The following is a 24315-nucleotide window of genomic DNA, read 5'->3' as shown; positions in this document are numbered from 1 at the left end:
GACTAACTGTCTCAGAATGAAGGTATTGTGGCTGCTGACAGGACTGTGAGCAATAAAATGCTCAGTGCAGGGTCACAGAGCAACTGCACATTAAAGTGTTCAGACTTCATTCAGAGCCTGCACCTCTCTGTTAAATAACCTCTGCAGAGGAATTGAAAATATCAGGAATCAAGCATTCCACAAAAAGTATGAAATTTCTCAATCTATCAATGGCTGTTTGGGATATAATGAGTGCCGGTCCATAATCATCAAGTTTAAACTTCTTCTCTCACAGCGCTACAGATGAAACATACCGTCTCTTTACTCTGTCCTCATGGTACCATCATGCTGGGGTTTATTTGGGTTGAACTCCTTTGCCCTTTCTTAATGACAAGGAGATCATTACTTATAAAGCAGGCCAAGTCTGAATACCACACTCCAAACACTGTCTCAATAAAACACTATCATTGGGAAAATATATTTACTCTGGTATTTCAATCATTTTGCCTGAAGGACCATGTATCATTTACAATCCTGATTACTTGCTTCCCCATTTGAATTCTGTTAGTGACTTATTACCAAGGACATCCAGGTCCTTTTCAACAACAGTACTTCCCAACCTCTCACCATGTAACTAACGTGACTGAATGATGGTATTTGCTGTTCACATCTGAATAATGTTTATACCTTGTGATAGGCTGTATTGCTGAAGCACTAATCCTTCTGCTATCCCACAAGCCTTCAGCTCAGAGAAACACTACTCTCCTCATTTCTCCATTATTGATTTTTTAATCCATGATGCATGATCACTCCTACCTACCCATGGAATCTGAAATTCTCAACTTACCTGCATTCAGCCATGTCAAAGGTTTGCTGAAAATTCAAACCTTCCACTCCCACTGCTTCTTAATTGTTGATGTTACAACAGATAAGCTTCACAAACTCCAGCTGGTTCATCAAAGATGTGTTCCCTTTTCTGAATCCAGGCAGACTCTATCAAATCTCTAAGTGTCTAGTTGTCACGTTTTTTCTCAAAGGTTCTAATATTTTTCTTGGAGAAAGTGAGGACCACAGATACTGGAGAGTCAGAGTTGATAAAATGTGGTGCTGGAAAAAGCACAGCAGGTCAGGCAGCATCTGAGGTGCAAAAGAGTCAATGTTTCAGACAGGATCCTTCTTCAGGATTGAAATGTCGGCTCTCTTTTTCTTCGGAGGCTGCCTGACCTGCTGTGCTTTCTCCAGTGTGACACTTGATCAAATCCAATATTTTTCTCACAGCTGACATCCAGCTATCAACTATTTTGTTTTCTGTTTACCTTGTACGTTCTGTTTTAAATATTTAGGTTTACAATAGCTAGTTTCCAGTCTCCAGTATCCTTTCCAGAATCTGAATACTCAGTAAATCTTTCACTCACTCCATTGTCACCCCCTCAATACTCCGGGATGTAGCTCATTAGATGCAGCAACTTTCTAAACCTTCAATTCAAAGAATTTTTCAAAATCTTACCCTCTATTAATTCTAATTTCCTGCAGTTCTTCATTTTCACTAGACACACTGTTCCTGAGTCTTTCTGGAAGTTTTTTTCTGTACCTTCCTGTGTGGAGATTGAACCAATGTATTCCTTTCAGCAGGCAGGTGGCTTCTGACAGCTAGTAAATACATCAGAGGATCGTACTTCAGAGGTAATGGATATGTTACCCACTCCTGCCTGGAAAGTTCCAGAATCAATCCAGTTCACTTCATGGTGAGTGCCAGCACAGTCCTGTCCCTGGTGTGAAGCTACAGGTTATGCTGAAGGAAGGGACACAGCTCAGTGGCCATCTCATTCTTGAAACAAACTGGTTTTACACTTTGCACCTGGTATAGATCCAGCTTTGAAAAATATTCCTGGAAATCCCAGGGAGGAAAATGCAATGCCTGGCTCATCTCTGTTTACAGTACTTCCCTTCTGAGTAGTCTCGGCTCCATTTGTTCACCGTGAACCCCGGTTCACTGTTATTGCAGCCTTGACCAGAGTGGGCTCACCAGACCCTTGTGTCTCTCGCATGATTGCAGCAGCTGACAATACAAACCAGAGAAAAGCTTCCACAGAACCTCACTGACTTTCCACAGAACCTCAGTGACTTTCCACAGAACCTCAGTGACTTTCCAATGACAGCAGCAAGTCAGATCCCCACAAACATGGTGCACCCATTCAGTGTTGAAAAATAGCTTCCTGCTCTCAGTTTCTCTTCCGAGCTGAAAAAGCTGTGAGATCTCCATACAGTCCTACATTAACAGTTCCTCTCTCCAAAGAACCATTTGATAGTGCAACACTGCCTTCTCTGGATCTTAGTAACTATAATGTCAGCACTAGTATTGCCAATGGAATTGGCCACCACACTCAGAGAAGAGAGACAGAGGGAACATAACTCACTTTAAAAAGGGACATACTTAAGTGAACGTGAGACTCAGGAATATGGGAAAAGGGAAAATTTTAGATTAACCTCCCATTTTATTTTCCTTTCAGTTCATCATCAGCAATATCTTTGTTTACTTCTTTTTCTGTCAGTCTCTCTCTCCCTCTCTCTCTCTCTCTCTCTCTCTGTCTTTCTGGGCAATTCTCCATCCATTTAATTCTAACCTCCCATCTATGTCCCCACCCCTCCAACCCAAACCATCTTGGATGCCAGCATAAATAATATTATTTCCCAGTTGCTTTAAATTCCGGTGTAGGGTCACTGGACTCCAAAAGATTTCTGCTTTTCTCCTGACAGAGGCTGCTGAGATTCTCCAACACTTTTAGATGCTGAGGAATTTTGTTTCAGATCCCCAATATCCACAATTCCTTGTTTTATTTCACCTTTAATGTTGTTGTTTCACGGGATGTCAGCATCACTGCCAAGGGCAGCATTTGTTGTCCATCACTAATTGCCCTGGACCGCGAGGCCATTGTTTCAAGACATTATGGAGGCAAGACCATTCATTTAGAGCTCAATATCTCTATTGTATAATGACAAGAGGTTCTGTGGGTGTGAAAATCACTGCCAGACAGAGATGTTGGAATTAGTTTAAGTAACAACAAATGGAAGGTTTTTTGGGAAAAAAGAGAAGAGTAGATTGAAAAACAATTTCATGGAAGTATGTGATCACAAGTTTAACAATGACAAAATAAAGGAACTTTGATAACATCTTGCAATATTGAATTACAAGGAATGATGGCGAATGGGAAATTGGTGTGAGTTCAGCAGATGGAGAGTTTTGGATGAACATTTGCTGTTCTATATTGTAATTAGGCATGGAGTCATCACGGTCTTCGATTCTTTAGGTTGAGCCTCAGAATGATTTGCCTCAGTGCCATTTTCATTATGTTTGACAAAGGGATTATTTGCATGAGGCTGAACTAGTTTCCTGGTGCTATCTTATCGAACTCAGTTCATTAACTACCCACCCCACGCCATAGTGTGCCCCTCAGTCAAGGCCAGCCCGGTTCACCCACCCATCATGGCTGCAGGCATTCATCATTGCCCGGATGCCCCTAGATATTCCATGATCCATAGCACTGGTCCCATCTTTAAAAGAGCAATGGTTGATCTTTCTCAGTTTGGAGCTGCCCTACACAGATTATCCCGAGCATGGCAGATAAGGGATAAATACATCATGGTTTGCCAACAGGGGCTGGAGGTCCTGGTGGATGGGTTATATAGAGGAACACCATTCTCTTACCACACAATCAGGTCCACCAAACATGGTCAGAACTCACCACCCAGCTCAGTGCAGTATCTGCAGTCGAAAACAAATGTCTAGCAGTACAGGGCAAGTGTCAAAAACTCTGTCTGGATAAGTGACACCATTTTCTCTCTGCTCCCTCACACTCACTGTATATAGAATCAGAGCATCACAGAGTCCAACAGCACCAAGACAGGCCCTTTGGCCCAAATTGGTCCATGCTGACCAAAATGTTCAGCCACTTTTTCCATGCACTTGGTTCATTTCCTTATAATCCTTTCTTATCTTGTATTAGTCCAAGTGCCTTTTAAATGTTGTTGATGTACCCACCGCAATCACTTACACTGGCAGCACATTCCATATGCGTACCATCCTCTGTGTAAAAAAGTTGCTAGGAGAAAGTGAGGACTGCAGATGCTGGAGATCAGAGCTGAAAAATGTGTTGCTGGAAAAGCGCAGCAGGTCAGGCAGCATCTAGGGAGCAGGAGAATCGACGTTTTGGGCATAAGCCCTTCTTTGCCTGAAGAAGAGCTTATGCCTGAAGCGTCGATTATCCTGCCCCTTGGATGCTGCCTGATCTGCTGCGCTTTTCCAGCAACACATTTTTCAGTAAAAAAGTTGCTCTCAGGTTCTCATTTATACTTTCCCCTCTAACTTTAAACTGATGCCCTCTCGTCCTCAATTCTCCAATCCTGGGAAAATGACTCAGTGCATTCACCCTATCTACATCTCTCATAGTCCGAAACACCTCCGTAAGAACCTCCTCTCAGTCTCTGACACTCCAAGAGAAAAAAGGATAAAAACAATGACTGCAGATGCTGGAAACCAGATTCTGGATTAGTGGTGCTGGAAGAGCACAGCAGTTCAGGCAGCATCCAAGTAGCTTCGAAATCGACGTTTCGGGCAAAAGCCCTTCATCAGGAATAAAGGCAATTAGCCTGAAGCGTGGAGAGAAAAGCTAGAGGAGGGTGGGGGTGGGGAGAGAGTAGCATAGAGTACAATGGGTGAGTCGGGGAGGGGATGAAGGCGATAGGTCAAGGAGGAGAGGGTGGAGTGGATAGGTGGAAAAGAAGATAGGCAGGTAGGACAAGTCCGGACAAGTCATGGGGACAGTTACTGAGCTGGAAGTTTAGAACTAGGGTGAGGTGGGGAAGGGGAAATGAGGAAACTGTTGAAGTCCACATTGATGCCCTGGGGTTGAAGCGTTCCAAGGTGGAAGATGAGGCGTTCTTCCTCCAGGCATCTGGTAGTGAGGGAGCAGTGGTGAAGGAGGCCCAGGACCTCCATGTCCTCAGCAGATTGGGAGGGGGAGTTGAAATGTTGGGCCAGGGGGCGGTGTGGTTGATTGGTGCGGGTGTCCCGGAGATGTTCCCGAAAGCGCTCTGCAAGGAGGCGCCCACTCTCCCCAATGTAGAGGAGACCGCATCGGGAGCAACGGATACAATAAATGATATTAGTGGATGTGCAAGTAAAATCTGGACCTTTCCATCTCCATTAATGACGACCGGCTTGACAATGACATTTTTTACAAACCCACCGACTCCCACAGCTACCTGGATTACACCTCTTCCCACTCTACCTCTTGCAAAAATGCCATCCCATATTCCCAATTCCTCCGCCTCCGCCGGATCTGGTCCCAGGAGGACCAGTTCCACCACAGAACACACCAGATGGCCTCCTTCTTTAGAGACCGCAATTTCCCTTCCCACGTGGTTAAAGATGCCCTCCAACGCATCTCGTCTACATCCCGCACCTCCTCCCTCAGACCCCACCCCTCCAACCGTAACAAGGACAGAACGTCCCTGGTGCTCAACTTCCACCCTACCAACCTTCGCATAAGCCAAATATTCTGCCGATATTTCTGCCACCTCCAAACAGACCCCACTACCAGGGATATATTTCCCTCCCCACCTCTTTCCGCCTTCCGCAAAGACCGGTCAGGTCCACGCCCCCAAACAACCCACCCTCCAATCCTGGCACTTTCCCCTGCTACCGCAGGAACTGTAAAACCTGCACCCACACCTCCTCCCTCATCTCTATCCAAGGCCCTAAAGGAGCCTTCCACATCCATCGAAGTTTTACTTGCACATCCACTAATATCATTTATTGTATCCGTTGCTCCCGATGCGGTCTCCTCTATGTTGGGGAGACTGGGCGCCTCCTCGCCGAGTGCTTTAGGGAACATCTCCGGGACACCCGCACCAATCAACCACACCGCCCCGTGGCCCAACATTTCAACTCCCCCTCCCACTCTGCCAACGACATGGAGGTCCTGGGCCTCCTTCACTGCCGCTCCCTCACCACCAGATGCCTGGAGGAAGAACGCCTCATCTTCCGCCTCGGAATACTTCAACCCCAAGGCATCAATGTGACTTCAACAGTTTCTTCATTTCCCCTTCCCCCACCCCACCCTAGTTCTAAACTTCGAGCTCAGTAACTGTCCCCATGACTTGTCCTACCTGCCTATCTTCTTTTCCACCTATCCACTCCACCCTCTCCTCCTTGACCTATCAACTTCATCCTCTCCCGACTCACCCATTGTACTCTATGCTACTTTCTCCCCACCCCCACCCTCCTCTAGCTTATCTCTCCACGTTTCAGGCTCATTGCCTTTATTCCTGATGAAGGGCTTTTGCCTGAAACGTCGATTTCAAAGCTACTAGGATGCTGCCTGAACTGCTGTGCTCTTCCAGCACCACTACTCCAAGAGAAAAGCCAAACTTGTCCAACCTCTCCTCATAACTAGTCCCTTGAGTCCTGGCAACATGCTTGCAAATTTCTGCTGTACTCATGTCAGTTTAATAAGATCCTTCCTCGAGCAAAGTGGCCAAAACTGAACAAAATACTCCAAGTGCAGCTTTAGCAACATGCTGTAGAACTGCAACATAATGTCCCAACTTCTATACTAAGTGTCATGACTGATGAAGGCCGATGTACCAAAAGCCTTGTTCCCTGCCCTGTTTCCCTGTGATTCCACTTTCAGAAAACCATGTACCTGAACTCCAATGACCCTCTTTTCCACTACTCTCCTTAAGGCCTTTCCATTCACCATAAAACACCTACCTTGTTTTGACTTTGCAAAATGCACAACCTTACACTTTTCAATATTAAACTCCATTTTCCACTGCTCAGCCTACTACCCCAGCTCATCAAGTTCCTGCTGGAATTTCTGATACCTTATTAACGATCCACGATGCCTCCTATTTTATCGTCATCTGCAAATTTATTAATCATGCCTTGTACATTCTCATTCAAATTATTTAATAAACAGCAATGGGCCCAGCACCAACACCTGAGGCACACCTGCTGTATGTGTCTAGTCCGACATCTGCTTCCTTCCATCAAGCCAATCTTCTATCCAATTTGGCAGCTCCCCCTGGATTCCATGCGATCTAACCTTCCAGAGCAGCCTACTATGTGGAACCTTATCAAGAGACTTACTGAAATCCAAATAGACCAGATAGATCACCCTGCCATCATCAATCTTCCTGGTCACTTCATCAAAGAACTGTATCAAATTTGTGAGGCAGGGTATCTCATGCACAAAGCCATGCTGACTGTTCCTAATCAGATCCTGTATTTTCCAATGCATTTATACCTTACGCCTCAGAATCTTCTCAAGTAACTTACTACCACAGACGTTATGCTTACTGGTCTATAATTCCCACTTTACTGGTCCATAGCTCCCTATATCTGTGAAACCACTCACCGCCAAACAAAGCTCATGCCCTACCACTCTTACTGTCGCATGTAACACCTTCCATCCCTCACTCTCTCGCTTTCTTGTCTCCTCTATAACCCCGACACTAATAACACAGCGCAGATTCAGCACTGTCAACCGGCCCTCCCCAGACACCTCACCATTTTCCCTGAACCCACACCGACACAGAAAGCAGGGTCACGCCCACTCTCACTCACTACCTCCCTTTCTTTCATTCCAACACAAACAGCTAGTAACAGGACAGAAATGGTCAAGCCGGTGGGGTGGAGTGCCAAATATCCATTACCTAGCCCCCCTGCCCCTTCTCCACCATGTGGAGAGGGTCCTGGCATGAGACGGAGAGGACTGGGAAGCCTCGTGTGGAGATTCTGAAACATCCCCATCCCACCAACCTGTGTAAGCAGCAATGTTCAGTGAAGGGCAATTCTCACTTTAAACCCCCCGTTAGCTCCGGTTCCATGTGGTACAAGTAGAAGCTGTGGCCCTGATGCCATTTCCCTTTTGTGTCAAACCGGCCCCATGGTCTCAGTGGGCAGGAGGGTGTGTTCACAACACATCATCTTCACCACCTCCCAGGAAGGGAGTACAGAGGATCCCTTCGACACCTCCTCCTATAAACAGCTCAGATACTAAAAGTAATCTGCGATATTTACTGCTTCCTCACTTCACCTGACAGCTTCATTAATCTGTGCTCATATACGCCAAGGGCCGTCTGCTCCTGCACCCACTTTCCAACTGTTTTGTATTGTCTTTCAATGTTCTGCCTGTCAACATGCATCACTTCACCCTGCTCTGCATGGAGTGTGTCAAATAATGCCACATTGTCAACTGGGCAACAGAAATACTGACACACACCTGATGAAGTGAGTGAAATAGTGACAAACTCACCACAAAGCAAGGAAAATACTGACAGGCTCCTCAAATCTGTATTAGTATCACTGTAATAGTGCAAGTATCTGTGCGTCTGTGTTATTATGTCTGTCTTTGTGTGTTCCTGTGTGTGTGTGTCAATGCGTGTGTGTGTGAGCATATGTGTGTATGTGTATGTGTATCGTTGTTCTGTGTGTATGTGTATCGTTGTTCTGTGTGTATATGTATTGTGTGTTTGCCTTTATTTGTTTATTTAGTGCAGCTGTGTGTGGAGCAGGTCTGACAGTTTGTGTGCTGTTTAATACATGCATTATTACTTTCTACTCGCCTTCCGCAGACTGCACAGAAGGAGACAGAGGAAGGTGAAAGCCATCAGGGATTTAGTCTTATTTAATGCTTTCAGGGGATGTGTGTGTAAGTGGCTGGACAGCATTTATTGACTGTCCCAAGTTGCCCTTGAGAAGGTAGTGGTGAGATGCCATCTTCAGTGTGCAGTCGTTTGATTCATGATGCTGTTAGGCAGGGAATTCCAGGATTTTGATTCAGTAACAGAAAGGATTTGCAATATATTTCCAAATTAGTATGATGAATGTTTAGAGGGGAAATGGAATGTGCTGGTATTACCATCTACCTCCTGCCCTTGTCCTCCGAGTTGGAAGTGGTTATGGTTTTGGAAGGTGCTCTCTAAGAATCATTAGTGATTTTCTGCAATGTGCCTTGTAGATAGTACACACTGCTGCTACTGAGTGTCAGTGCTGGAGGGAGTAGATGTTTCTGGATGTAATGCCAATCAAGCAACTTGCTATGTCCTCGATGGTGTTGAGCTTTCTGAGCATTGTGGCAGCTGTGTTCATTCAAGCGAGTGGAGAGTATTCCATCACAGTCCTGACTTGTACCTTGTAGATGATAGACAGAATTCGGAGAGTCAGAAAGTGAATTACTCACTGCAATATTCCTGACCTCTGACCGAGAGAGGTAGGACAGCAACTCAAAGCACTATCAAAGCCGGCAGCAACATTAATACAGGAACACACACACAAACAAACACACACACAGATAGAGACACACACAAACACAGGCTTACACACAGACACACACAAACATACACACGCGCACATGCGTGCAATCAAAACAGGGCATACAGGTCCTTTTGGACAATACTTCCCAACCTCACACCAGTCAATCAATACAAAATGAAATGCATGCTATTTGTTGCCCACATCCAAACCATTGTATACCTCGCAAACTGCTGTGGTCCAAACACTAATACATGTGATACAACAAAATAATGACCTTCCGTCCAGAAAAGGGTGTTAGTCTCTGCATTGTCTCCATGAACGAAGTCTCAATCCACACAGTATATCTCTCCCTTAGCGTGGACTCTAAATTTCTTCGCTCACATGTCAATAACAATTGTGGATGCTTCATCTATCACAAACGCCACAGGTTTCTCAAAGATGATTTCCCTCCCCTGAATCTAACCAGCTCTGCAGAGTCATACCACAATTCCCCAAGAGTCTAGTTGTCACGTCTCTTTTAAAAGATTCTGCTATTTTCCACATAACTGACATCAAGTTGTCCAATAGTTAGTTTTGTTTTCCCTCCCATTCCAATTTTAAACATTTAGGGTGACAACAGCTACTTTCTGTCAGACCAAGCTTTGCAGAATCTAAAGAATTTTGAAGCATAATCAAAACTTCCTTTTTGCAGTTACAATGTTTAAGTAACATTTGGTAAGTACACAAATAGGAAATATTTGAAGGGATATGGGCTAAACACGGGCAGGTGGGGCAAGTTTAGTTTGGGATTATGGCTGGTATGGACTGTTTGGACTGTTCCCATGTTGTATCGCTCTCCAACTCTTTCACTCAACCTATTGCTTCTCTAAATACTCTGGGATGGAGCTCATCTGGTGCAGCATCTTACCAAACTTCAATTCAATTAGGTTTTCTGAGTGAATTCACTTTATTAATTCTAATCTCCCACAGATTCTCTTTTTCACCAGTCACTTTGTCCCGTATTCCTGGGAGATTTTGTGTGTCTTCCTCCATGGAGACAGCACTAATGCATTCCCTTTGGGGTGGGGGGTGGGGGGGTGGGTGGGGGGAGGGGAGGGGGAGGTGTGGCTGGGGGAGCAGAAACAGTCTCCATCACCAAGTCAATACATTGGAATATTGCACTTGGGTGATGATGAACATGGTATCCAATCCTGCACGGAAAGTTCTACAAACAAAATAATGCAATTAAGTTGTCACTTCATGGTGACAGACAGCACAATCCCCGCACTTGTGTGAGGTTACAGGTTATACTGAAACAGGTGACGCAAAGCTGTGGCCACCTCATTTTACAATCAAACTGGCTTCACACTTTGCACTTGCCATTGGTCCAGGTGGAGACAAGAATAAGTTTGGGATCAAAATATTTGTAACAGAAAGAGTGACCAGAAGAGAACTGTAACCACTCAGGTATAGATGATGGTTTGTTCAGAAACAGCATATAGGCAGAAGCGAAGACTGGGAATATTATGGAGGTGGTAGGGGACAGGTTTAGTGATAGAGGAATTATTGAGATATAGATCAGTTCGGACAAAACAGGGCCATTGTGATTATAAACACTTTTGTTCCTCCTGCAGTGTTCGCAAGTGAAGGGTTTGAAATTTATGGAATAGGGAAGGAGTTTGTGACTGAAAGTGAATACAATAGTTTAAATCTTTGCCAAATATAGATAACAGAAATAACGTTGGCAGTCAGACCATTTATGGAATTAATAAATAGAGAGAGATAAACTTACCAGGAACACCAATAATAGTGAGTATTGGATAGTAAACTGCCTGAATAATCATCAGAACACATTCTATCTGCCGTGCTAATGGTATCCATTTCTGAGAAAGATAGTAAAGACCATCAGATAAACTCCTGTCCATTGTTGGAACATTCCAGTCAATGGTTGTCAAATTCTGATCCACTACTGGAACACTCTCGTGTGTTATTTTCAAATTCTCTGATCTCTCTCTCTCTCTCTGGAGGTGTTGAGGATGACGCTGACGCTGATACAGTGGGTTAATGGATTGAAAGAAGCCCCTTCTTAATAGAAGAGGAAAACCCTCCAGTGACCCGGTTAGGATCCATGGAGACTGACATCAATCACGGTCTCTGAACAAACAGCTCCAGTTAACCTCTTTCACTACAACATGTATAATGTAACAGCAATACCTGGTCTGGGTGGGATGTTGACATCACCTGCTTTTGGTCTTATTGCCCATCTCCAACTACTCTCACAATGTCAGAGGTAAAGGAGAAAGCTTGATGAATCTGCTGTATTATCCACACACAATACACTACGTAAGCACCTTCCCAAGAGCCAGTTGAGAAGTTGTTGCTACACTGAAGTTGTCTCCACCACAACAAGTCAATTTAAAAACAAAACTGTCTCTGGGCACTATTGCTTTGAGCACGTATAGGAAGTGTAGATTTCTCCAGACTTTCCTCTGCTCACTCTATTAAAACAACATCTTGTCTTTAACACATTGCATTTCAAGAATTTGGTTCTAAAGCTGCAAACATCTTAATGCACAATTTATATGCCTTTTCTTTTTCTGATGTTTTGGCCTTAGCCCAAAAGTAAACATTACGGTGACAACTGCCTGGTTTATTGTGATGAAAGGGTCAGAGAAAGTGTGTATGTGTCACAGGAGACAGTGACTGAAGAGGAGTGAAGTGATAGACTCCAGTCACTTACATCTCCTTGATAGATGGAACAAAGTAAAATACAGAGAACAAAACAGAATTCATTTGGAAGAAAGAATGGCAAGTGACAATGTGAACAAAACATGGTAATTTGAAATAGAATGGAGGAATAATGATTTTATATGTACTGTGTAATCAGCGTTTGTGTCGATTGATAAGATTGTTCATATGTGCACAACATATTGAGAATGAATAGCACAGACACAGTTAACACAATATGATGCATTTGATGCATAAAATTTATAAAGCATGAACACATTATTTGATCCTCATCTCAGATGTTTACTCTCCCCTTCTCTCAATGCCCCCCACCGCCCCCCCCCCCCCCCCCGCCCCCCCCCCCCCCAACAAGCTTTTCTGGGATTCTCTGCTCTCGTCTTCCATTCTTATCATGACGTGTATTATAATACCTGCTTCTGGTGTCCCACCTTACCTCAATTAATCCACTTTCTACCAGGAAATAAATACGTTGCCCCAGCTGGATTCTGTCAAAAGCTGGTATCTGTCATATTACTGGAGATAAAATTTCCGGCATCAGTCCCAGAATGTGAACATATCACTCTGTTGTCCATACACTGTACAAAGGAACAAAGCACAAAGAAATTGAAAACCAGAAAGGAAGTACATCTCTATCTGTCGATAATCAAGGATTCTCTATGTTTACACGTCCTTATTTGCGTGCTCTTTCTATGGTGCACGGTGGCACAGTGGTTAGCACTGCTGCCTCATCAGCGCCAGCAGACCCAGGTTCAATTCCCATCTCAGGCAACTGTCCGTGTGGAGTTTGCAGGTTCTCCCCATGTCTGCGTGGGTTTCCTTCCACAGTCCAAAAATGTGCAGGTGAGGTGAATTGGCCAAGCGAAATTGGCCGTAGTGTTAGGTGAAGGGGTAAATGTAGGGGAATGGGTCTGGGTGGGTTGGTGTGGACTTGTTGGGCCGAAGGGCCTGTATCCACACTGTAAGTAATCAAATCTAATCATATGTCTAGTTAATAAATCCTCCAATTTTTCTCTGTGTCCCACTTCTCGATCTCCCTTCTTTCAGTTTAGATCTATTGCTCACTTTTGAATGTGAAATGGTTATAATTGAGTGATTTAACAACAAACACATGAGAGAGGAGCTGCCCAGAGCTGATTGGAAGGGGAGCAGACTAAGGAAAACAGTGAAGCAGGTGATGGCAGGAGTTTCTGGGGATAATTCAGAGGCACAGCGGAAATTCATCCCAAGGAAGAAGAAATATACTCTGGGGAGGGCAAGGCAACCATGGCTAATACAGGAAGTCAGGGACAGTATAAAACCAAGAGAAAAAGGAGACAATGCAGTGAAGATTGTTGGGTATCCAGAGGATTGGGATGCCTTTAAAAACCAGTGGAGGACAGCTATTAAAATCAGTAGGGAGGATAAGATGAAATATGACAGTAATAACATAAAAGAAGATTGCAAGATGTTTTTAGATATATCACAAAGAAAAGATGGAGGCATGAGCAAACATTGGACTGCTGGAAATGAAGCTGGAGTAGTTTTGGGAGAAAAAAGGCAGAGGAATTGAACGGATACTTTGTATCAATCTTCACGGTGGAAGGGACCAGCAGCCTGTTAGAAATTAAAGAGAGTCAGCCAGCAGAGGTGAGTGTAGTGACTATCACGAAGGAGAAAGTGCTGGAGAAGCTCAAAGGTCTGAAGGTAGATGATTCACCGCGACCAGAGAGCCTATACCCCATAGTTCGAAGGAGAGAGCTGATGGCATTGCAGAGGAATTGCTGGTGATAGATCAGGAATCACTGGAGTCAGGGAGGGTCTTCATGGACTGGAAAATATAACTCCCCTTTTTAAGGAGAGAGTGACACAGCAGACAGGAAATGATAAGTGGCCAGGCAAGTTGAAACTCTAGTTAAGAAGGCTGAGTGAATCCATGCATTTGTGATAGAGGTATAGAGCACTAAAGCAAGGAGGTTGTTGAGTTTATTGAAAATTATGTGATTAAGTGACAGAGTAACAAGGGTAAAAGTTACAAATGCTATTGCAAAGAACAGGCTTGCAAGTGTGGTTGACACAAATGGAATCGGTTTGAAGCAGACAGGAGCATTCATGACACACAGACTGTTGCCTAGACCTTACTGTCAGGATGTGGGGAACAGCTTGTGATTAAATAGACTAAAAAAAAGAGAAAGCATGATTAAAGCTGCCAAGGTTTCAGTGTGCAGCATTGTAGTCAGCATATTAGAAGAAATAAAGCCAGATATTTGAAATTTACGGACTCGTTCCTCATTTCTTTGCAACCTGACACACACCTGCCAGGTGAAGCAGCATTTACTTTGAACGTGTTCATTGTCCAGTCCATTGTCATTGCGGTTCATAATGCAGCCTCCTGCACATTACCAGACCAAACGGCTTTGAGGACCCCTTCCAATTTGTTGGAAAAATCTGGACCTTCTCATTACAACAACCTACCTTACTCTCATGCTAACATCTCAGTCCTGGGCTGCTGCAATGTTCCAATGAAACACAACCCAGGCTCAAGAAACACCTCACCTGGAGGCCTTCATATCCAATTTGATAACTTCCCAGCCTCACCCTATTATGACTTTTCTCCCTTTTTCATACATTCTGACTCCTGGTGACCGTATGACCTTGTCTTGCTTGTATCTTGTTTATCTTGCACGCAATTAAGAGAACCCATTTCCCCCATTCTGATCTTAACTTACACCAATTCTACATTGGCTTCTCTTTCACCACAATTAAAAGTCTATTTGTCTTTTGCACTGCACCTCCACACTCTGTTTCCTGTCACTCCTCCCCCACCTCTGTCAAGTTATTACAAAGCCCATTTTCCAATCCTTTTCATTTCTGAAGAAGAGTCATTCTGGACTTGAAACACTATCTCTGTTTCTCTGTCTCCGCTGTTGCTGTTTGACCTGTTCAGTTTCTGTCGAGATGAATAGGTACAGAACACGTGTTCAATAAAACAGAGACCCATGGACACTGGAAATCTGGAACAAGAACAAAAATTGCTGGAGAGACTGGAAGCTTTGAAGAAGAGTCACTGGACCCGAAAGAATAACTCTGTTTCACTCCACTGATGCTGACAGACCTGTTTCATTTCTCCAGCAATTTCTGTTCTCGAACAAGTTTCAAAAACGTGTGTTAAAGCTTCTCAAACGCCCTGTTAAATGTGGAGCGCTGTTCACTGGGAAGTGAATGATAACAAGAGGTATACAAATTCATTGGTTCTGAAACAACATAACACTAGCATCTCTGACACTACAGAACTCTTAACCATCGTTAGTGAGTGAAACAGAGGGAAATACATTCACTTTAAACACAGAAGATGGCACTACAGAAGGGAAAAGGTTCAGATGAATATTTGAAAGGATTTTGAGGAATGTGACAAATTGGTGGCGTAACACCATGGAGAGACCCACAGAAGAATGGGAGTATTAAAACGGAAGTGTTACAACATTCGAAACCAGAGTAGGTCAATGAGTACAGGGCTGAGGGGTGACTGAGTCTTGGTGTGAATGGGGAGACAGGCAGCAGAATTGTGTTGCAGCTCATACTCAACATTCATGTGGTGTTGCAGATCACAGCAGCAGCAGAAGCAGAATTGTATTCAAACACAACCTGTAACTTTTTGCCCAGGATAATCTCTCAGTCTACCATTACCAACAAGGTGATCTATGGTTCAGTGACGAGTGCGGGTTAACATGCCAGGGTCAGAACCATGTGTACCCAAACCTGATGACAAGCTGTTAAAGCTATCGCATTTGATTCCTTGCAATCCAAACAACAGAACTAACATTGATTGAGAGGGCAAAATGATCCCAAGAACAACAGGACAGATCTAAGCTCTGCCATCCTGCCACATCCAGTCATAAATGGTGATGGACTATTAACCAACTCACTGCAGGAAAGTGCTCACAAATAGATTGATCCTAAATCATGGAACAGCCTGGCATAACAGTGCAAAAGTTCAGGATGTTGTATCTGCACCATCCTCAGCCAGAAGGGTTGAGTCAGTGATCCACCTCACCTTCATCATGATATCCACAGAATCAAAAGTGTCAGTCTTCAATCAATCTGATTCACTCTCTGTGACATCAAGTAGCAGCTGAATACAGTAGATATGCCAAAGGCAATGGGCCCTGACCCCATTCCTGCAATAGGACTGAAGACTTATGCTGCACAACAAGCCATGTCCCTGGGGAAGGTGTTTCATTCCAGCTCCAATTCTGACATCTACTAGACAATGTGGAAAGTTGCTCTTCTATGTCCAGTTCCCTCAGAGGAAATTAATCACAATCTGACCATTTCTCACATCCTCGGTCTCATCATGATACTCAAATTGGTGGAGGGTCTTTTTGACAAGCAGCACAAAAAAATCCTATTTACAGTGGTTTCTGATGAGTCCCCGTGTCGAGATGGTGTGGTTGTGGAAATGTCACTGGATTACTAATCCAGACCAGTCTAATGCTTGGCAGCTGGTGGGAATTGAAGGCAGTTAATAAAATATTGAGATTGAAAATCTGGTGTCAATAACAGTAACCTCGAAGCCAAGGTCAATTGTAAACACCAATTTGTTTCATTAATGTACTTTCAGGAAACAAATCTAATGTGATTTCCTGGTCTGGCCTAAAAGTGACTTCAGACACACAGCTATGTGATAAACTTTTCAATGGTTTCTAACACGGCCAAGCAAGATACTCAATTGTATCAAACAGCTCTGAGGACTTAAGGGACAAAACTGGACAGAACAGCTCGCACCAGCCTCGGTATCAGAAAAGGGAACGGTGAACACAGTCCTGTTGACCCTGCAGAGGTCTCCTTCCTAATATCTGAGAGCTTGTGACAACATTTACAGAGCTTTCCCACAGACGACACAGAAACATTGGGAAAGGCATAGGCCATTCAACTCATTGAGCCTCCCCCTTTCTTGTTCTTAACTGAACATCTCCTCAATGCATCTTTCCCACACAATGTACATATCCCTGAACATAATAAACAAATGGATGATATTAAGTAAAGACTGCTGTATTCCATTTGGTTCATCAATTTTGCTCTGACTTTCAGTGAAGTGATGGCTGATGCCTGATCTAATCCTGCTCTCTCCCCATCCCCTGAGTGTTTCAAAATCCTTATTTATATTCAATACTTGGACTCAAAGCCTTATGTGGTAGAGAATTCCCCGTGTTCACCAGTGTCTGAGTACAAATGTTTATTCACATCTCAATGCAGAGTGATCTGCCTGTACCTAATGCTGTAGCCCTTTGTTTTTCACATCTCAGTCAGGGGAATTACCATTCCTGCTTCCAATCTCTCTCACCCTGTCAGAGTTTTATATATTTCCCTGAGATCTCCACTTATTTACCAAAACCTCATGGAATACAGGCCCAGACACCCCAAACTCTGCTCATATAACAAGCCTGTCATCCCAAAGATGAGTCTGGCCATCCTTCACTGCACTCCCTCAATGTCAGGTTTGTCCTTTATTAGATAAGGAGAACAAAACTACACACAACACTGCACAATGTTCCTGATGAGGTTCACCTGGAGTAAGACATCCTTACTCCTGTACTCAAATCCTTCTGAAATGGAGATCAGCACATCATTTAGCTTCCTAACTGCTTCCTGTTCCTGCTATATTGCTCTCAGTAACTGGTGTACAAGAAGACACAGATCCTTTTCAATGTCACAGCTACCCACTTGGTGGTCTATGTACACTGGTTGGCGTGCCAATCCCCTCCCAGTATTGGCTTCTTACGTCAGAAGTCACTCCCCTGCACGGACCGCTGAGGTCTGCACAGAAGAAAGCAACCACAAATGGATCATGTGTCACTCTATAAATTAACATTTCTCAACCAATCCCTATTTAAGTGACAGGCTGCCATTCTATTTTTCTCATCAAAATGACCAAGGTCACATCTATCCACACAGTTCTTCATCCACCACGTGTTCCAATTCACGTCACTTGTCTCAATCACTTTGGAGTTTTTTTTTAACATTGTCCTCACCACTTGCAATCTGATATTGATTAGCACCATCAGCCGACATGGGAATAGAACATAAAACATAGAACAATACAGCACAAAACAGGCCCTTCGGCCCACAATGTTGTGCCGAACATTTGTCCTAGCTTAAGCACCTATCCATGTACCTATCCAATTGCCGCTTAAAGGTCACCATTGATTCTGACTCTGCCACTCCCACAGGCAGTGCATTCCTTGCCCCCACCACTCTCTGGGTACCCCTGACATCCCCCCCATACCTTCCACCCTTCACCTTAAATTTATGTGCCCTTGTAACACTCTGTTGTTCTCGTGGAAAAAGTCTCTGACTGTCCACTCTATCTATTCCTCTGATCATCTTATAAACCTCTATCTATTCCTCTGATCATCTTATAAACCTCTATCAAGTCACCCCTCATCCTTCGCCATTCCAATGAGAAAAGGCCTAGCACTCTCAACCTATCCTCGTACGACCTATTCTCCATTCCAGGCAACATCCTGGTAAATCTTCTCTGCACCCTCTCCAAAGCTTCCACATCTTTCCTAAAATGAGGTGACCAGAACTGCACACAGTACTCCAAATGTGGCCTTACCGAGGTCCTGTACAGCTGCAACATCACCTCACGACTCTTGGATTCAATCCCTCTGCTAATGAACGCTAATAAACCATAGGCCTTCTTACAACCTCTATACACCTGAGTGGCAACTTTCAAAGAGCTATGAACATAGACCCCAAGGTCCCTCTGCTCCTCCACCTGACTAAGAACCCTATCGTTAACACTGTATTCCGCATTCTTATTTGTCCTTCCAAAATGGACAACCTCACACTTGACAGGGTTGAACTCCATCTGCCACTCCTCAGCCCAGTTCTGCATCATATCTAGGTCCCTTTGCAGCCGACAACAGCCCTCCTCACTATCCACAACTCCACCAATCTTCGTATCGTCTGCAAATTTACTGACCCACCCTTCGACTCCCTCTTCCAAGTCATTAATAAAAATTACATACAGGAGAGGACCCAGAACTGATCCCTGCGGAACTCAACTTGTAACTGGATTCCAGGCTGAATATTTACCATCCACCACCACTCTCTGACTTCGACCGGTTATCCAGTTCTCGATCCAATTGGCCAACTTTCCCACTATCCCATGCCTCCTGACTTTCCGCACAAGCCTACCATGGGGAACCTTATCAAATGCCTTACTGAAATCCATGTACACTACATCCACTGCTCTACCCTCATCCACATGCTTGGTCACCTCCTCAAAGAATTCAATAAGACTTGTCAGGCAAGACCTACCCCTCACAAATCCGTGCTGGCTGTCCCTAATCAAGCAGTGTTTTTCCAGATACTCATAAATCCTATCCCTCAGTATCCTTTCCATTACTTTGCCTACCGCCAAAGTAAGACTAACTAGCCTGTAATTCTTGGGGTTATCCCTATTCCCTTTTTTGAACAGGGGCACAACATTCGCCACTCTCCTGTCCCCTGGTACCACCCCCGTTGACAGTGAAGATGAAAAGATCATTGCCAACGGCTCTGCAATTTCCTCTCTTGCTTCCCACATAATCCTAGGATATATCCCGTCCGGCCCGGGGGACTTGTCTATCCTCAAGTTTTTCAAAATGCCCAACACATCTTCCTTCCTAACAAGCATCTCTTCTAGCTTACCAGTCCGTTTCACACTCTCCTCTTCAACAATACGGTCCCTCTCATTTGTAAATACTGAAGAAAAGTATTTATTCAAGACCTCTCCTATCTCTTCCGACTCAATACACAGTCTCCCACTACTGTCCTTGAGCAGACCTACCCTCGTTCTCATCATTCTCATGTTTCCCACATACGCATAAAAGGCCTTGGGGTTATCCTTGATCCTACCCGCCAAAGATTTTTCATGCCCTCTCTTAGCTCTCCTAATCCCTTTCTTCAGCTCCCTCCTGGCTATCCTGTATCCCTCCAACGCTCTGTCTGAACCTTATTTCCTCAACCTTATGTAAGCCTCCTTGGCGGCACGGTGGCACAGTGGTTAGCACTGCTGCCTCACAGCACCAGAGACCTAGGTTCAATTCCCGACTCAGGCGACTGACTGTGTGGAGTTTACACGTCCTCCCCGTGTCTGCGTGGGTTTCCTCCTGGTGCACCGGTTTCCTCTCACAGTCCAAAGATGTGCAGGTCAGATGAATTGGCCATGCTAAATTGCCCATAGTGTTAGGTAAGAGGTAAATGTAGGGGTATGGGTGGGTTGTGCTTTGGTGGGTCGGTGTGGACTTGTTGGGCTGAAGGGCCTGTTTCCACACTGTAATGTAATGTAATCTAATCTAATCTAATCTTCTTCCTCTTTACAAGACATTCAACCCCCCTCATCAACCAAGGTTCCCTCACACGACCATCTCTTTCCTGCCTGACAGGTGCACACATATCAAGGACACGTCGTATATGTTCCTTGAAAAAGTTCAACATTTCAACGACCTCGTTCCCTGACAGCTTATGCTCCTCAGATCCTGTCTTGCAGCATCGTATTCACCCTTCCCCCAATTGTAAAACCTACCCTGTTGCACGCACCTATCTCTCTCCATAGCCAAGGTGAAAGCATTTGATTCCCTCAAGAAAGTTTTTGACATTTATTATGAATAGCTGGGGCCAAAACACTGATCCCTGCAACATCACACAAGGTTTGAACTCCAAGATCACCATGGTTACATTCCTACTCACTGTTTCCTGTCAGCTCTCCCATTCTAAAACCATATATTACACCCAATCCCATAACATTCGATTATGCAGCATCTATTTGGGGCTTAGTCAAAAACCTTTTGAAAATCCAAATGCATTACATCATTCCTTCTCCATAATTTATCGACCAGTTTCTCTAATATGGTTTGTATTTCATAAATATACATTGACTTTGTCTGTACTCGTTTCTTTCATTTCCAATAATTTCTCCAACACAATTTACTTATTAATTTCGTAATATTCATTTTGGTAGGAGTAACAAGAAGATGGATTACTGGGCTAATGGTAGACTACTTGGTAGTGTGGATGAACAGAGGGATCTTGGTGTCCATGTACACAGATCTTTGAAAGTTGCCACCCAGGTAAATAGTGCTGTGAAGAAGGCATATGGGTGTACTGGGCTTTATTGGTAGAGGAATTGAGTTCCGGAGTCCTGAGGTCATGTTGCAGTTGTATAAGACTCTGGTGCGGCCTCATCTGGAGTATTGTGTGCAGTTTTGGTCACCATACTACAGGAAGGATGTGGAGGCATTGGAACGAGTGCAGAGGAGGTTTACCAGGATGTTGCCTGGCATGGTAGGAAGATCGTATGAGGAAAGGCTGAGGCACTTGGGACTTTTCTCATTGGAGAAAAGAAGGTGGAGGGGAGATTTGATAGAGGTGTACAAGATGATTAGTGGTTTAGATAGGGTTGACAGTGAGAACCTTTTTCCGCTAATGAAGTCATCTGTAACTAGGGGACACAGCTTTAAATTAAGGGGTGGTAGGTATAGGACAGATGTGAGGGGTAGACTTTTTACTCAGCGGGTTGTGAGTTCATGGAATGCCCTGCCAGTAGCAGTGGTGGACTCTCCCTCTTTATGGTCATTTAAGCGGGCATTGGACAAGCATATGGAGGTTATTGGGCTAGTGTAGGTTAGGTAGGCTTCGGTCGGCACAACATCGAGGGCTGAAGGGCCTGTACTGCGCTGTATTTTTCTATGTTCTATTCCTTTTTTCTCAACAGACTGAAGTTTTCTAGTATTCCTGGAAGATTTGTGTTGGTTTTGATTTCTTAAATAAAGACAGAACTGAAGTAGTTGCTTCATAGTTCTGCCATTTTCCTGTTCTCCATTCTTTGGTTTCAAACAGTAAGCAAGTTGCATTTGCTTTCTCCAAACTCCCCCTTCAGCACATGTTTATAAATTATTACAATTCACTCTTTCGACCCATCTGAATATGTTCTTTAAAAACCTATCAATTCCAGTATTAAATTGCTCAATGATTGACTTTCCAAACTCAAACAATAACAGAAGCATAGACATTCTACAGTCAGAAATACAGCACTATCTACAACAGTCCAACTTTCCTACACAACGCATGTTATGACACTTCCAGTGCTCGTCCAGATGCTTTATCATGGTTGTGAATTTACTCGTGACAACTAACCTCTCAGGAAGTGCATTGCAGACACCCAACATCCTCTGGCTGAAAAATAGTCTTCAAATCCTCCCTGAACCTCAAACCTTTCACTTTAAATGGCCCTTTGACAAAAAGAAATTGCTGCTTTCTATTCACCCTGTCATTCCTTTTGTAACTAATGCTACTGAATCCCGTCCCCTTCAGTGTTCTCTGCTTCCAAGTAAACAATCCGAGCTTATCCAGTCTCTATTCACAGCTGATACACTCCATCCCAGGAACCATCCTGGTGAATCTCCTCTGCACCCCCTCCAGTGTAATCACATCCTTCCTGTATTGTGGTGACCAGAACTGCACATAATATTCCATCTTGGCCCAAACAAAGGCCTGCATAGTATTTATAAACTAATCCACGATCAAGAAAGGCAAGGCTTACTGTCCCCTATTTCTTGTCCAGTCACATTCATGGATCTGTTGAGTTCCTTCTTCCAAAGTGCATTACCTCCGACTTCTCAGGGTTTGGTTCCATCTGCCGTTGATCTGCATATATGAGTATTCCATCTGTGTCTTCTTGCAATGTAACACCTTCCTTCTCACTGCCAACCACCCAGCCAATCTTTAAGTCAAACATAAACTTATTTATCACACTCCACCCACTTACTCAACATTCACATATATATCATTTATGAATACCACAAATAATAAGGGACACAGCACTAATCCCTATGGTATATCGGGGACACTGGTCTCCAGTCACACAAACAGCCTTTTACCACCACCCTCTGTGTCCTGCCACTAAGACAATATTGAAGGTAAATAGTCAAGTTACCCTGGATACTATAATATTTTACTTTGTTTATCAATTCATCAAGTGTGGATTTTTCAAAGACCTTGCTGAAAAACCATATAGCAACCAACAATAAATTCCATTACACTAGGCTTCCCTCTGATAGGGTAATGCTGACAATCCCTGATTAAACTTTGCCTCTCGACATGGAGATTAATTTTCTCCTTTCTTATTTTCTCCAATAGTTTCCCGAACACTGATCTGACCCTCACTGATCGATAGTTCCCAGTGCTATCTCCATTACCCTTCCTGTAAAGTGGAACTACATTCCTTGTTCTCCAGTGCTCTGGCACGGCCCCTGTGGCCAGATTCTAATTAAACATTTGGTGCAGAACCATTCCTCCGTGTCTCCAATTGCAGACTGAGATCCAACTCACCCAGACCTGGGGAATCATCAAATTTCCTCAGACCCTTGCACCTTATATCAATCTGTTCAAGAGTTTCACAGTCCATCTCCATAAATTCTGTACGTGCATCCTCCTTCTCCCAAGAAAACTTGATGCGAAATAATCATGGAACAATCTCTCACTGCTTGCCAGATTAACACACAGATTCCCCCCTTGATTTCTAATAGGGCCCTAATTGTTCTCTGGTGACTCTGTTCTGTGTGATGTTCTTGTAGAATATCTTGGGATTCTCCCTAAACTTGCCTGCTCTCAATATGCCCCTTCTTTAGTCAGTCACCTCAATATACATTTTCTCAGCTTCATTTCAATCACCTCTGATTCTTTGAAACTCTGGAGTACACAAACTGTATTTCTTCATCAGCCAATCCTGCCATCTGAGGGATTAATCTGGAGAATGTCCATTGCACTTCTTCTGTAGTCAGTATATTCTTTCTTAATTTGGGACACCAATACTGTGCACGATAATTCCGACACAGTCTCACCAACACTGGTGCAGGATGTCTTTACTTCGATATTCCGATTAACGTTAATTGAAAGTAAACCCAACTTATAACATTCCATTTGCACATGGTCCCCCAATACCCTTCAGTTTAATTTTATTTGACACTCGCTGTATGAGATCCTTAAATATCCTCCTGAATATCTAGCTATACCACATTCATTGCTTCTCCCTTGACTGTGTCCACAAACACACCTTCAAACAATTTTTTGAAGAAGTTTCTCAATTACAGTTTTCCTTTCATAAATATATTATCATTTTCTCCAATTTTGCTAATAATTTCTCAGTACCCAATATTAAATTCTTAATGATAAATTCCAGCAGATTCCCTGCTGTGGATGAGAAGTTAACTGTGCTGGAGTTCTCCTCTCTCCCTCTTCTTCCCTTCTTACATCATTGTATTATA

This window comes from Chiloscyllium punctatum, chromosome 49 (genome assembly GCF_047496795.1).
Source record: "Chiloscyllium punctatum isolate Juve2018m chromosome 49, sChiPun1.3, whole genome shotgun sequence".
Taxonomy (NCBI): domain Eukaryota; kingdom Metazoa; phylum Chordata; class Chondrichthyes; order Orectolobiformes; family Hemiscylliidae; genus Chiloscyllium; species Chiloscyllium punctatum.
This window is presented reverse-complemented; position numbering follows the sequence as displayed.